Below are 15945 nucleotides of genomic sequence, written 5' to 3'. Positions count from 1 at the left end.
GCAGCTTTTATATGGAAATATAAGACTAATATATACTAAATGCTTAGCAAATAGCAAGGACTCAATGAGTCAGCAGTGATGGTGAGTGTAGAAGAGTGAAATATACACATAGATTGATAAAATGGGGTAATGAAATCAAGGGAAGGGGAAAATTAAACCAAGTACAGACCTGGGAAATATATAGGACTTCCCTTATTTTATAGAGGAAACTGATCTTCCAAAGGCTTAAAACATTTGCTCAGACTCCCCATATAGTAAAAGGCTAAAGCATGAATCCAAATTTGCTTCCAAATTTGATCTCTTCTTTATACCATATCTGTTTGTTTTATGAACAGAAATTGCAGACACACACTCAGACTCACAGCTTTAAGAAAACTGACATTATGCCTGGCTGGTATGGCTCAGTGGTTGAGCATTGACCTATGAACCAGGAGGTCATGGTTCAGTTCCTGGTCAGGGCATATGCCCAGTTTGGGGGCTCAATGCCCAGGTTGGGGGTTCAATGCCCAGGTTGGGGGCTCAGTCCCTAGTAGGGGACGTGTAGGAGGCAGCTGATGGATGATACTTTTTCATCATTGATGTTTCTATCTCTCCCCCTCTCCTTTCCACTCTGAAATCAATAAAAATATACTTTTAAAAACTGACTACATATATTACATACATTATATATTATATACATTATACAGGGGTGGGAAAAAGTAGGTTTACTGTTGTAATACAAATAAATAATACAATAATTAATAAATAAGAATACAAGAATAAATTGTGTTTTGAGTACTCACAACTATAAACCTACTTTTGCCTACCCTTGTATATGATCACCCAATAGATTGTGTTGCAATTGCCTTTTTCTGTTATCACAAGAAAGAAACAGAGAATCAGGAATATTTTGATGAAAAATCTCAACTTGAAAGACACTGAGGGAAGAAAAAAATCTGAAAAACTCCCCAAGGTTGCCTATAATATTCTACCTATTCAAAGGGGAAAAAATTTAAATGTTTATATAGCATTGGAAATGACAGGGAAAGTTCATTTCACACTTTTTAGATGACGAAATGAGACTCAATAATATAACACTGCCTACTTGTTTCTCATTTTTTCTTACTTTCATTTTGCACTATTACATAGCTTTTCCTATATTGAATGTCTATTCCACTCTTTTTAATCTGGCCCTCCTGGTGAAGGAAATGTGAGCTGGTAACGTCAAAGAGGTGCCAAGGATCCACATTTTAAAAGGCTACACCCGAGGCTAACAAAGATGTAGTTCTAATTCTAAATATTGCCTATGCCAAAAGGAAGAAGATGCAAATTTTATACAAATACATTTGAAGAAGTACCTCTTCATACATTTGGATACACAGTTTGGATAAATTTTAGTGATAACTGCAAGACAGGGATAAAAATGTAGGGTATTATTAAGTGCAAAGAAATTATTCCATTAATTCACTTCCCTCAAGAAAGTGCAACCAGAGAAAAAAAGAAAAGAAATTATCTGTGAGTAGCAATTGACATGCATAATTAATTTGCCGGCTGAATTTGGTGTTTTGGCTTTTCTGCCTGTGGAGAACATAATCTCTTTTTCATTTTAGCTCAGCCAGTCAAGGTGTGTGTGTGTGTGTGTGTGTGTGTGTGTGTGTGTGTGTGTGAGAGAGAGAGAGAGAGAGAGAGAGAGAGAGAGAGAGAGAGAGAGACCATCCATCCATCCATCCATCCATCCATCCATCCATCCATCCATGTAACTGGAACTGGGCTAAAATAAGAATCAATGCTGCAACCAGAGAATGGTGGCTTTGCCAGTTCCTTAATTCCAAATGTTAGCTTTTCTTTCCACCAGAAAAAATAACCAACCATATTTGAGAAATAAGCCTCCTTAGAACTTACTTGCAAGTGGGGATGATGCAGGCAGGACTGAAGTTGAGCAAAACTTATTTTAACTCAGTAAGTGGGTACTTTTTGCCTCTATTCCTCAACTCACAAAACAATTTTTCATTCTTTTGCAGTTTTTAGAATACTTGTATTTGGCCATTATTATATAACTAGAGGCCCGGTGCACTCAGCCCGGGTTGCGAGAGGGCACAGGCCAGGACGAGAAACCCCACCAGTGCATGATTGGGGCTGGGGTGAGATGCAGGAGGTTGGCCTATGGGGAGGGACTGTGGGAGGGCTCCAGGGCATGTCTGGCCTGACTCACTCAGTCCTGATCGGCTGGAACCCAGCAGCAAGCTAACCTATCTGTCAGAGCGTCTGCCTCCTGGTGGTCAGTGCACATCATAGTGAGCGGTTGAGTGGCCTTAGCATATCATTAGCATATTACACTTTGATTGGTTGAATGGCTGACTGGATGACTGGACACTTAGCATATTATGCTTTTATTATATAGGATTATAGTCATGCGTATTTGCGTCTAAATACTAAATTGTTTAACTTATTCCTGTCTATCAGTCAACAATTATAAAATGTGCTACTTTACTAAAAGTATTCTAATCTTCCAAGACTGTAATAAAGTTTTTGAGATCATGTTTTGTGACTCAGGCAGAGGTCAATAAATTGGTAAAAACCCAATACTCAGTCAAGTGCATAGAGGGGCTAAATAAATGATGATGATGATAATGATAAATAATAGACTGTTTAATAAAAACAATTATAATACAGATGCATTTATTTGGGACAAATTATGATTATTTAAGTTCAGCTCGAGGGTTTAAGTGTAATTAGTGCCATGGTCTGCTGCCTGTTTAGTCCAGGAGGTTTCCCCTGGAATTCAGCAGTTAATACAAAACTGATTCAGCTGTAGAAAATTAATCAAATACGTATTTGAATGAATTAACTAATCTTGCGTTGTTGTGATGACTACATGCATTAATATAGTAAAAATGCTCACAAAATACTCAAATCAAAGTGAGTAGTAGTACATAAGTATTAGCTATTGTTATTAAGCTGATAAATTGAAAGTCTTTTTCCCACCTCTGCTGTTTGTGGTATCTTACAAGATGGAGTGATTATGAAATTACAGGGAAGACTATGTAATGACTGAAATTGACAAACCAAAACAAGAGGAACTGTCAATAGCACAGTATAAGGAAGTTGAATCAGGAGGGAACTGAGGGAAGCAATCTGGAAATGCCATCTGGGTGCCAGCAGTTACAGCAGCTGTATGGAGATGCTCCTAAAGATGAGCATCTAATCAGGTCGTGACTTTTTAGAACTTCAAAATGAAAACAATGTGAAACTGCAACCCTTTTTATGTGAGAAGTACACTGCCATCTACCAAAACGGGGAAACTTGAACGTCTTGAATTCTGCCAGTACTCATTGGTTTTACATTTTGGTGAACTCTAATTCCAATTTTTATTTCTGCAGGGTTCGACATGCAGATGGAATAGCATCATTTCATTAGCTGATAATCTGTGGGTAGAGAAACTAGCACACAAAAGAACACTAGGAAGACCCTTAGATTAATCTAAATGCCACGCTGCTATAAAATCTGCTATTAGTCATAAAGTCCAATGCCTTTATAATCTTACTTCAAAAAATTTTTACTTCATAACTATAAGCTTATAAGAAAATGTATTAATTTATTTGACCTAACCTGGTTTTAAAATTTGTTTGCTATATCTCCTATACACACAGAAGGGCTTCTCTTTAGGAAATAAAGAGAAATTGACTTGAGAATTTTCTGAGGATAATCTAAAATGACTAAGTAAAAGTTAATGATATACAGTCCTTTGCTCTTTGTCATCAAAGAAGCTCATTATCAAGTACATAGTTTGGTAAGTGTAGCTAAGTTTTAGCGCAATGAATGTATTTAGACTAAGATAATGAGGTTATAATTTTACTTGTTTTCAATGGTCATCGAACAATTTCTTAAATTCCTTGAAGTCAATGTCTGTTTAGTACTTTGAGGCCAAAATAAAGAATAGTGTTTTGGCAAGAAGGAAGCAAGGTAGAATGCAAAAATTATATTATTACTGTATCTCCTTTCATAGTAATCACTGGAGAAACTCAGTAAATATTAAGTTAATAAGTGAAATCAAAGAAAAAGCTCCGAGGAATATCTAATGAATTGAGAAAAAATACTTGTGACGAATTGCAATTCAATAAATATCATTAGCAACTACTGTGTGTTAGGAGGAATAGAGAAGGAGTTCAGGTTGTCAGGAAATAAGGACTTGAAACGAAAACAATACTATTACTGCTGTACTTACTCCATGATCAAAGCATTAAGTAAACACACACAGAAGAAACTTTGTGAAAGAAAGGGGGTGGGGTCCAGTAGGAAAAATTCAAAGGGCATGCTTCTTGATGTGAGCCTTGAAAAATAACCAGAAGTTTTACAAATAAAGGCAAAAGCAATTGAAGAAATAGTTGGAGAAAAAAAAAAGAAGTGAAATAGCATAGAACTTTCTGGAGGCTTGTGGTCTTGTGCACCCAGAACGTGAGTAAGTGAGGCGGGTGGGGGATCAGAGAGCAGAAGGAAGTGACAAGAAATAAGACTGGGGAAGTGGTTGAGGCAAGTTTGTGAAGGCACACAATTCTTTAGTAAAATTATGCCTTAATTAAAAAATACTTTATTTTATTATTATATGAAACCTGCAATGATATCTCTTATTGTAAAATTAGAAATGTTTCTGGGTTTACTGCAATAATTTCTCTCTCTCGCTCTCTCTCCCCCTTCTTCCCTCTCTCCCTTTCTCTCTTTCTTTCTCACTGCCTCTGTTTCCCTTCCTTTCCAGCCTCTTACATTGAGTGCCCAGATCTCTCCAGTCAGTTTCAGAAATAAAAGTCTTTCATTATCTATATCTGGTGGAAAAAAATATGCTGGCGTGGCAGAGAGAATCTGGAATAGACACACATGCTTATAGAGAGGTAGCATGAGGCTGGAAACCCTGGCCACTTACAGCCCCTTGCCCCCTCCAACTGCTCAGTAATCTTGGGCCAGTTTCTTTATGATCTCAGCCCACTCATCATCTGTAAAGAGGATTAAGTGATGAAATGCATGAAGAGTGGCTGCACATGGTAAGTAATTATAGATGTTAAGTGTTATTATTACTTGTCCCATTCTCTCTCATGTAAATAGATATATTTGAATGAGACTTTACTTGTTAGCTTCCCCTTCCCCAAAGGATTCAGAAAACAAATTATAAATGATGTTAAAACACTGAAATTGTTTCCCAAATTACCAACTATTTCAAGGCATAATTTGTGAAAAAGACAAAATTTAAAATGTGACAAAGAAGAGCATGCCTGAGGTTGCTAATGAAATGTCCTCTCAGCACAACTCCATCCCACCACAGCAGTGCTTGCTCAAAGGGCAAGAACCAGAAGTTTCTTCTCTGATGTTACTGGCAGTGAGCTAGAATGAAGAGGAATGACTATTTTATAACATAGCATGTCGATGCTTTAACAAGCTAAACTTGATTTAAATCAAGAGACTTTTTGCTACTTTAAATTAACTTTTTCACATTCCATTTTATTGTCTCCAATGTAAGGAAAATGCTGACATACCTTTACATCTTAATTTATTTTATTCTCATTAATATTTTTACTTAAAGTAACACATAACATATTTTTTTGTTTATTCTTTTTGGGGGTTCAAGTCTGCCTCTCTTAATTACACTTTTTTTTTCAGGTGAGATGTGTCAAACAATATTAATGGTCACATTTTGCAATGTTCAGAAATTCACATTTATAGGTAAATAGTTAATTTCATTCAAAATTGCCTGTGCAAATATTCTTTAAACAAGTTTATTTAATAGAAACCAATTATGATAGATTTGTATAAAGTTAAAATCAAAATGTGTGTGGATAAACCACCTTTGTTTAATGATGTTTTCTTGTGTTTTGTGTTTTTTTTTTTTAAGTTATCCTGATGGAGTAACTATAGAACACAAGTTGCTATACTTGATTAAGAAAAATTGAGTTTTGCTAAGTATGCTGAAAAATGAATCCATTTCCAGTCTGAATGGCTTTTATGTTTATCATCTGTCAATGGTTCTTAATATTGTTGGGTAATGATAAATAAATAAAGGCTGATATTACAAGATCCAAAGTCTGTGTTTCAATAAATACCCCATGTCAATTTTATAAGAATTTCTATTGTAGACAGAAACATTTCATCCAAAATTTAACAGTCATTTGTCTGGTCATAAGCATAATGAATAGTTCAGACAAATCTATGAAAAAGTACAATTAGGCAACATAAATTATTTTTATTTTTAGAGAATAAACGGATAAGAAGTGGCCTCTAACTCCATGTGGTTATTAAGCACATCCATTAAAAAACTGTTGGCATCAAAATCACTCAAATAACCAGTAACATATTAACATGTGATTCAAGATGTTAATATATCCACTAAAGTATTGTAAAGAAGTTTTTTTTTTTAGAAAAAGCAGGACCACAGTAGCAAAAATTAAACCACCACCATTAGGCACAATCTAAATGATCAATATGCACTTTCCTGAAAACTTTTTTAAAGCAGATAAAATCAGAGTAAATAGCCTCCCTGAAATAAAGCAATAGAAATAAATCAGAACATGATTTGGTTTTAAAAAGAAAAAAAAATCATAGTTTTTGGGGGGTCATAACAGTGCATAACTGGAGAAGCCACCCAGAGAGCTGAGGGGTCCCACTCTAGTCAGCCACATGATGCGGCTGCAGCATTGCTGAGCAGTTTAATGGTGGCAGGGCCCACAAAGGGCTCGGCTGACAGGTGTCCAGATCTCTAGTCCTTTGAAAGCAAAATCCAAATCCACAAAAACAGAGCCACCCAACAAGCAAAGCATCACAAGCACTTAGAAATGACAAAAAGGCATAAAGAAAATTTACCTTGTAGAAAAACGGTCCTCAATGGTACTGGCGTGTGACCAGAAACTCCCTTCTTTCTGATTTGCAGAAGAACTTTGTCAACCCTGAGTGTGTGGTCACAAGGCAGGAAGTGACTAAAATGACAAATCATCAGCCAAGAAAGAAATAGATTTTGTCTTTATAAGGACATTTTACTTAACATTTTTCATGTCTCCACCCCCACAAAAATCACCTAACAGAACCACAGGTCACACTGAAATTTAGAAGCCTCTTACCACTTCCTCTTTATAAGCATTTTCCTCTTTCCTTCCTTTTTTTCTTTTCTCCTCTGTTTGTTAGGTTCTGGGCTACTTAAACCTGTCTGAAACCTGTCTGATTTCAGATAACAAGCAACGTCAGCCTGCTGCCTTGCCTTCTTTCTCTGATCCCAGTTGAAAATGCAAAGCCCAGTGTTACCAATTGGGGTTACTAGCTAGGACCTCGGTTCTTCTTATCAACTCAGAAAAGATTTTAAGGTCAACGAAAATGAAAGTAAAGCAAAGTGGGGCTTATTGAAGATACACTCCAAATGAGGAGGGGCCAGTCAAAGAGACAAGTCACAGAAAAGGGGGCCTTGAAAACAGGTTCGGGGCGTTAGCACAGGACGAGCTGCCACTGCCCATCGCTCTCCTGATTGCAAGTCTCATGGGGTCCTTTAGAGGCTGGGGCTTACACGCCTGTGGGGAATGGCACAGGTGTGCTCCTTGGAGGGAGAGCACGCTCTGGGTCCTTTGTCCTGAGTGTATTTCTCTCTCTCTTGCAGGTGGGAACCTTAGGGGAGGCCTCAGAGGAGGGTCTTAATAGAATATTCATCAGCTTTCCATGTGTGCTCTTTCAGGGTTGTGGTGTCCACTGATTGGTCGGTACCAGGACAGGGGGTCATTAGTCAATGCAGCTGGTCCTGAGGCAGCCACGGAGTCATTTGTCTGGTTTTGCTGCTTTTCTGGGCCTGGAGCTGAAATACAACTGAGGCATAGATGTTATCTTTGGGGAGGAAAAGGTCAGGGGGGAGTCTAAACCACATGACCAGCGATATGAAAGATCAGGGGTCCAAACTGCATGAACAGATATGCTAGGGGAGGAAAGGTTACTGGCTAGTTCTGAACCTGCCCTCTGGCGATCTGCTGGCTGCTGGGCCACCCATAGGGAGGCAGTCTGAAGGCAATGTTGGTACCACCTCTATTCAGAACCCCAGAGTAGGCCTCACCCCAGTTGCTCATGTCTAATTTCCTACCTAACAACAGCAGAAATCAACAAATTATTCATTTTTAGTTGGAGAACCAAGGAGGAAAGTGGCAGTATATCTGAAACAAACTAAAAGGAATTTCCTTGGGAAAGCCCACCCCAGCCTAAACCGAATCCCTCTTAAGAGTCCCCGAACAATGTTATTGGTGCAAATAAAACAAAATAACCTCTTTAAGGCGAAGGGCTAGAAAAGCTAGGTCACTATATTATTTACTCATTCTTCTATTTATAGAACACCCAATGTGCTAAGGATCTCTTTAACCCAATTAACGATTTCAATTATTTAGACATTTTCTATAAAGAGCACCAGTGGATAACTTAGGCAGCTGTTATGGTTAAACGGGCAGCTAAATTCTTCATACAGACCAGATTTATTTTTTGAATGCACATTTAATAAAATCAGCAATAGAATAAAAAAGCTCTGTTCTATACCCAAACCCCTGATGCTTGTCTTGAGATCGAATTCCTATCATCAAATGTAAGTGCTCAGGGGCTCACGAAGGGTCGTGAAGGGTGTGTAGCGCTCTGAGTAATGTTGACTGAGCATTAAGCATAGTCTGCACATTGCCTGGAGACTGTGCGTGGCTCCACAGCCAGACTGCTATTGAGGAATCAGTATATATGGCTGTGCTCCAGATCTGACTGAGTTGAAGATGCCTGATCATTCCATTCACTTCTGTATTTTCTAGGGGCCTGGAACCCTGTCAGTGGGTTTACTGGTTGGGGGACTGCCTTTATACTTCTTTTGCTTCTTTGATTTCTTCTCTAGAAAGGTCCTGCTTCTGACCTCAAATGTTAAACCAAGCTGTTCTGATTTATCTAGTCCATTAGCCAGTGGTGGCCAACTTCTTAGTCAGAACCCCACAGTGGCTACCCTGGGGATGGGCAGAAGAATAGGAAGAGATGGTGGAGATTCATCCATTTTAGAAGTAGTTCACCTCACAGAGAACTATCAGTTCTCTTGTGCCTCCCCAGGGAAGTCGGAGAAAGTGAATCGAACCCTGTTTTCTCCAGTAATAAGCTGCAGAAGGGTTTCAAGAAGCACCTTAGTTCTTTTGGGACACCAGAGAAATAGCCATGCATTGCTGTGACAGGACTAATTACATTACAACGCAGCCAAATGCTGGTGGTTTCCACGCTGGTGGAGACAGTCATCATTAAGGGGCCCTACACAGGGCTCTCGATGGACTTTTGGATTAAAAAAAAAAAAAGTGTGAAGTGACTGTGAACTTGCCTAAAAAAATCTGGTTCTGCATCCTGCGATTTCAGGATGGAATGAAGGTCCAACAGTAACTCTTCATAAATGGAGAGAGACTCACTTCATGTACCTGGGAGAAGAAAAGCAGCAGCAGTCTGTAGGTATCGTTTCCTGGTCACCAGAGACCTGAGGAATCTATAAACCAGAGACCTGAGGAATCTATAAACCAGAGACCTGAGGAATCTATAAACCAGAGACCTGAGGAATCTATAAACCAGAGACCTGAGGAATCTATAAACCAGAGACCTGAGGAATCTATAAACCAGAGACCTGAGGAATCTATAAACCAGAGACCTGAGGAATCTATAAAGAAGAGCAACATGTAGAGCAAGTGTTGGGGTGCCTATCTGTGGGCACTGGTGATTCAGGAATGAATAAGACACAATCCTGCTCTTAAGGAGTATATAATCTAGTAGCTGAAAAAGACACATAATAAAAATGCCATCTATTATGAAAGGGGTGAAAAAAAAGTGCAGATTTGAGTGAAGCTGATTAAAAAAAAACAAAAACTAATTACTAGTAATTCTTTTATTTTTTATAATTTTTAAAATCTTTTTTATTTGTTAAAAAATTTATCTTCACCACACTATTGCCTGTGTCCATGGGCTATGCATATATGCATATACATTCTTTGGTTAATATCTCCCCCACCCCACCCCCAGCCTTCCCTCAGTGAAGCTGACTTTTGAAGACCATGAAACCTGCTTAGTTATGACTGCTAAGTGAGTAAAAAAAAGATTTAGGATTTCAGATGACGTCTAGTTTCTAGGAGATGAAAGCCATTGAATTGTGCTACTTACAACCACCAACAGTTGAAGGAGTCTTTATACTCTAGCACCAACTAAACTTTGTCTGCACATTAGCCACCCACCACCGCCTCACCTCACCCACTTCCTGGACCACTCCCTCCATCTTAATCTCTTTATCTGCCTCTCAGTGGCAGAAGTCTACCCAGAGGCAGGCAGGCAACTGTTTAGGTCTTAGACCAAGGCTTTTCAAAGAGGAGTATTTTACCACTTTCAGTGTTTAGAATTTCTTGTTCATCATTATAGTAAATAGAAGACTGACTTTTGGTTTCATTATTATTTTTACCTTCTCTATAGTCAGTGCATCACTGATGACCTGCACCCAGAGTGGACCTCTCCCACCTCCTACCTCCACCCTCCATGTGCTCTACTGCCCGCTCTGCCACTTCTTTTTTTCCTTTTTAATATATTTTTATTGATTTCAGAGAGGAAGGGAAAGGAAGAGAGAGATAGAAACATCAATGATGAGAGGGAATCATTGACTGGTTGCCTCCTGCAGGTTGGACCGAGCCTGCAACCCAGGCATCTGTCCTTGACTGGAATCGAACCTGGGACCCTTCAGTTCTCAGGCCGACGCTCTATCCACTGAGCCAAACCGGCTAGGGCCTCTGCCACGTCTTCACTGGCTGATACTTTGCTTTCCTTTGCCCCACTGCCCTGCCCTACTTTACCCCCCACCACTGCTTTGAAACCCAGAGCCTCAATCCCTAAAACTACACCAGCTATTACGCTCACAGAAACAGACTTGCAATGTTACCAATTGCTTGCCTCTAAATTACTCCTCAGAAATACTGTTACTCATTTTCATTAACTACTGAGAGCAGGCATTCTCAACCTGGGTCCATAGATCTCTAAAATGTACATATAATTTTGTGTGGATGTGCTTTTCTCTGGGTCCATCATATTTTTTATACTAGAGGCCCGGTGCACAAAAGCTGTGCATGGGTGCGGTCCCTAGGCCTGGCTGGCAATCTAAGCGCAAGCATCTGGCATGGAAGGGCAGGTCCCAGCTGTCCTCGGGGCCCTGGGCAGCACCTGGGCCCCGGGCCCCCACACGCCCCCTCCTCCTGAGTCATGGTGCCCAAGTCCCCATACAGAGATCTGGTGAGCGTGGCCTGATGCCCTGGGCCAGGGCACAGTGTGGGCCTCTGGCCACCCAATAGTGCCACACAGAAGCCAGGCAGGCAATGTGCTCTCTCCCTGCCAGCTTTGCAGCCAGGCTCCTGCACGAACCCACGAGGAGCCCGACCAGCCCCTGTGGTCCCAGCAGCTGCAGGCTCACCTGGAAGAGGCCGCATGAGTGCGGGGCGGGCTCCTCACGGGCGGCCAGCACCTGAGCGCAGGGGCTTCCCTGGTGCACAAGCCCTGGCATCCAGGGGGAGGGTAGCAGGCACAGTGAGAGCATGCTCGGCGGACACCCTTCATTCTCATCACACCTCTGACCCTATCACCCCTGCCCCCAGATAGCTGGAGAGAGATCGCAGCTCCCCTCCCACCCCCCCCACAGGTACCACCCAAGGTTGGTCGCCACCCCCTGATGGTCAGTGCACATCATAGTGAGCGGTCTAACTCCTGGTCTCTCGGTTGAACTACTGGTCGAACAACCACCCAAGGGGACAATTTGCATGTTAGGCTTTTATTATATAGGATTATTACAGAGATGCCAAAAGCTCTTGCCTCAATCTAGTTCACTCTCCTGCATCCTTCCCTGGCCCCAAATTCCTGCTGCTTGCTTATTGAGATGATCAAGTCATCTGGTATGAGCCTCCTCTACTCTCACAAGATCCATCATTTACTACTACTCCTCTCCTTCAGTCTTAAAGGAGATGTTCTCCCAACTTCTTAATAGTTTCTCATTATAACCTTAATCTTACATCTTCTGCTTCCTTAGCTACCCCGTTCCATCAATTATCTCATAGTTTTCTAGAATCTTTAGTCACTTATACTCTGCTACTTCTCCTTCATTTACTCATGGGATTTATACAAAGAAAAAATACTTCTGCTTCACTGTACTGCTTACCCTCCAACATTTGATGAGCATGGAATGACAGTAATTAAGATGTGCACAGTCCCTGCCTTTGTAGAATGTCCACTATAGTCAAGGGCACAGACAAGTGAAAAGGCAGGTGGTACTCAGAAAAATGACAGATGTAAAGCAAAGTGCCTGTGGGAACACACACCACTAACCCAGACTTGGCGGAGGGTTGCGGGGGGCGGTCTGGGAGGCATGCAGAGGGAGCACCATGGAGTGGTTAAGAGTAAAGAGCCCAGCTCTAATATTGTACTAGTTGTGGTAGCCTTGGGCAAAGTATTTAACTTCACTGGCCTCATTTTCCTCACTTAGAAAATGGTGCTAAGTATAGTGTCTAGTTTATACAGTTGCTATAAGAGGTAAGTGAATTGATATATGTAGGAAACTCTGAAGAGTGCTTGGCTATATACCCGTTCATCTGTCTTTTAATATTTATATCAGGATTAAGACTAGACCCTTCACACACATTATTTCATGTATTCCTCACAACAACCCTATGATTTGTTTTGTTTTCTTTAATATTTAAATAATGGTATGATTCTCATACTATAAAATTCACTGTTCAAAAGTGAAATTCAGTGGATTTTGGTATATTTACAGAGCTGGGCAACCATGATATAATACGATTACAGAATAGTTTCATCATTCCAAAAAGAAACCTTATATCAATTAGTTATTCCTCATTTACCCCCACATCCCAACCCCCCAGCTCCTAATCTATTTTGTCTCTGTAGATGTGCCTGTTCTGAACATTTCATGAAAATGAAATCATATAATATGTAGTTTTTTGTGACTAGTTTCTTTTACTTAAACAGAATATTTTCAAGGCTCATCCATGTTGTTAGCACATATCAATGCTGGATCCCTTCCTATCATATATAATAAAAGGCCAGAGACTGTCACAGCATCACGACCATAACGACTGTTAGACCAGAACCACCACAGCCCCTTGCCGGGCTGGCCCCACCCCCCAGCAAGCAGTTAGGGGTGATCAAGCAGGCAGGCAGAGTGGTTAGGGGTGATCAGGCAGGCAGGCAGAGTGCTTAGGGGTGATCAGGTAGGCAGACCAGCGGTTAGGGGTGATCAGGTGTGCAGGCAAGTGGTTAGGGGTGATCAGGCAGGCAGGCCAACAGGGACAATCAGGTAGGCTGTCCCCACCCCCAAGAAAGCAGTTAGGGGTGATCAGGCAGGCAGGCAGAGTGGTTAGGGGTGATCAGGCAGGCAGACCAGCAGTTAGGGGTGATCAGGTAGGCAGGCAAGTGGTTAGGGACAATCAGGCAGGCAGGCAGAGAGATTAGGGGCAATCAGGCAGGCAAGCAATAGGGTTAGGGGTGATCAGGCAGGCAGGCAGGTGAGTGGTTAGGAGCCAGCAGTCCCATGTTGTGAGAGGGATGTCCGACTGCTGGAGGATGTCCAACTGACAGTTGGACAGTTAGACATCCTCTGAGGGGTTCCGGGATTGAAGAGGGTGCAGGCCAGGCTGAGGGACAATCCCCCCATGCACAAATTGTGTGCACCAGGCCCCTAGTAGAAGAATAACATTCCATCATACATATATACCACATTTTATTTATCCATTCATTAGTTGATAGACATTTGAGTTGTTTCCACTTTTTAGATTATAAATAATGTTGCTATTAATATTCATGTACATGTTTTTGTGTGGATGTATAACTTTTTAATCAAAGTAATGCATGCATATAGCATTAGAAGTCAAACATTACTTCAAGGTGTAGGTGAAACACCAGTGTCTTGACACACTTCCTCTCTACGTTCAATTCCTATCCCCCTGAAACAATTATTTTAACAGTTTTAGCTACTCCATATTTTTAGAGGCTATGTTCATACTATGTCTTGATTGTTCAGAACCAGGTTTTTTGATTATTTATTTGTTTGTTTTTTTACTTCTTACTTGGGAGATGAAGATTTGGCCCTCTCACTCCACTAACATGCATACAGTAGCCCTCCCACCATCCTCCAAAATATGTTATAACACATTTTTAATTAAATTAACATTCCAATTTTACAATGACTTGTAAATACTCACACCTGAGTTATGTGGAGCACTATGTTTATATTTCATTTTGGTATCTTTTTTTCATTTGTTAGGTTTCTATGTACCTATTACTAATTCTGTACTAAACACTCCAACAGAGATAAAATAATTTTTAAAAATCAAGAAATGGGTGAACAGGGTGAAAGGGATCAAGAGGGAACAAGGGGGACATATGTAATACTTAAAAAAAAGATGGATCTACTGTTTCTGGACCACATGTCTTCCACTTTCTTGGTCTACTTCCTTGTTTTAATAAGCACATCCTCTAGTAGATTCTTAGGTCATAAAATGTTTGAGACATTTTATAACTGGAACCATATATAACCTCAGAAGTCCATACTGGAAAATCATTTTCTCTCAAAATTATGAAAGAATTGTTCTATGTTTCAGTGTTGCTGTTGAGAGGTCTGGTACCATTCTGATTTATGGTCCTTTCCATGTTATTTCTTTATAATTTCTAGAAATATTTAGAATTATCTCTTTATGCCTGGCATTTTGAAATTTTATATGTCTTAGAGTAGGTCTATTTTTGTCCCCTGTGGCTGGGACTCAGTGATCTCTTAATCTAGAAAGTGAAATATTTCAGTTCTGGGATCTCTCTCTCTCTCTCTCTCTCTCTCTCTCTCTCTCTGTCTCTCTCTCTGTCTCTGTCTCTCTCTCTCTCTCTCTCTCTCCACTGTTTTCTATGTTCTCTTTCCTTGGGATTAAATTTATTTGTTTCGTCTTTTGAACTGATCCTCCAATTTTCTTTTAAATTTTTTGCTACTATTTTCTGCCTCTTGGCCTTCCTGTTCTACTGTCAGGTTTTTCAACTTTTTCTTTAAAACTTCTATTGTAATGCTGAGGTGATATCCAGCATCTAGAAGGGTTCAGGAATCCGGAGAAGGTGCTGCGGCGTAAATTAATAGAGACTAGAAATATAATATAAGTTTGTAATCCATGGGGGAGCCAGAGGAGCTTAGCTGTAGGAACCAAGTTCTCTGAGTCTCTGGACCCCTTGCTCTTTATTAACACAAATTGCCTAAATCAAAGCAGATATACATATCAAAGGTTAAGGTTTAGGAGGCATTGTTAGATTGGTAGAACTGCCTTCAGCTGTTTGGCTAGCAGGAGGCAATAACATGTAAATTAACATGCCCTCAGCTGTCTGGTAAGAGGCAATAATATATGCAGATCTTTAGGTTTGGGGAAATGCCTTTGGCCATTTCAACAAGAAATAATATGTATCTTCACCCCTGCTGAAGCCTCAAGGTTCCATTAACCTTTTGATGAAACTTCTTGCGTTTATGACATGCCGACACTATTGAACATTTTATTTCTATTGTCATTTTTAATAGCCCCAAAACTCTTCTTCTATGAATCTTCCTTTCTTTTTTTTAATAGCAAGGTGGGAATCAAGGTGGGGTAAGAAATGTCTCACTACTCCTTATATAAATTTCTACCAAACCTTCTGTTTTTCAGCTTCATTTTGCACCCCTGCCTTCAAAGGCATGTCATGCCACAGGGTTCTGATCTGATTTAAATTGCTTCTTGTTGGCTTGTCTCATCACAGGCCTGGGGTTCAGCTTTGTTGTGTATCCTTAAGTACTTTTCAGTATCCATCTATTTTTATGGCCTCCAACATTTTGCTGACATCACTTATCTCCTGTTGCCTTATTGGATATTGGGCCCCTGCTAGACTGGGAATCCCTGAGGCAATGGACTC

At 40.3% G+C, this 15945-nt stretch overlaps 1 protein-coding gene across 1 annotated transcript in view; it reads right to left on the bottom strand.

Moving 5' to 3' along the window:
• LCP1 (lymphocyte cytosolic protein 1) overlaps nt 1–6902 on the bottom strand; it is a 69420-nt gene extending 62518 nt beyond the window's left edge. The window contains exon 1 of the mRNA XM_008152057.3: nt 6826–6902. The gene's annotated coding sequence lies outside the window, so the exon portion shown is untranslated. The remainder of the gene's footprint in view (nt 1–6825) is intronic.
• Nucleotides 6903–15945: the final 9043 nt, after the last annotated feature.

This window comes from Eptesicus fuscus, chromosome 8, assembly GCF_027574615.1.
Source record: "Eptesicus fuscus isolate TK198812 chromosome 8, DD_ASM_mEF_20220401, whole genome shotgun sequence".
NCBI classification, from domain to species: Eukaryota; Metazoa; Chordata; class Mammalia; order Chiroptera; family Vespertilionidae; genus Eptesicus; species Eptesicus fuscus.
Note: the sequence above shows the minus strand (reverse complement) of the source record. Positions and strands in the feature narration are given on the sequence as shown.